We start from the raw sequence: 565 nt of genomic DNA, 5'->3' as shown, positions 1-565 counted from the left end.
CTTGGCCACCGCAGCCAGTTGGTGCTCAAGAAGATGGTGAGGCTAACATGGCCTTCGATGTCTCGGGGGCCTGGATTCAACTCCTGCCTCTGCTCCTGGTTCCTTGGGCGTAAGCACATCACTTCCCGTTTCCTCGCCCAATACACAAGGATGTTATGAGCTAACGTTTGCCACGTGCCAGGCACTACTGTCACAGCTTCACTGGTCTGAATTCATTCAATCCTCCCCCTCCACCCCGCCCACATTTTACAGCGGAAGAAACCACCAGGAAAGAAAGGACCATGTATGTACCTTTTCCATGGCCCTAGAGCTGGTCCAGGAAGCTGTGACTTGACCCGGGAGTTCTGATTCAAGCCTGTGTCCTCAACCATCATTCCCGTAAAGGGCATTGGGAGGGTTAAATAAGCCAAAACCCCCGAGCGCTCGCCAGATCCTCCGCGGCTGTCAGTCCCCTGACTCTTACGGGGGCAGACAGTCACGTCAGTAAGAACCTTGCAATCAGCTCTATGCCCAGCCCGTTGCCCCAAGCAAAGCCCAAGGGCCACCCCACAGGTCAGGTGAACTC

The sequence above is a fragment of the Cnephaeus nilssonii genome (genome assembly GCF_951640355.1).
Source record: "Cnephaeus nilssonii genome assembly, chromosome: 16".
Classification (NCBI taxonomy): Eukaryota; Metazoa; Chordata; class Mammalia; order Chiroptera; family Vespertilionidae; genus Cnephaeus; species Cnephaeus nilssonii.
Note: the sequence above shows the minus strand (reverse complement) of the source record.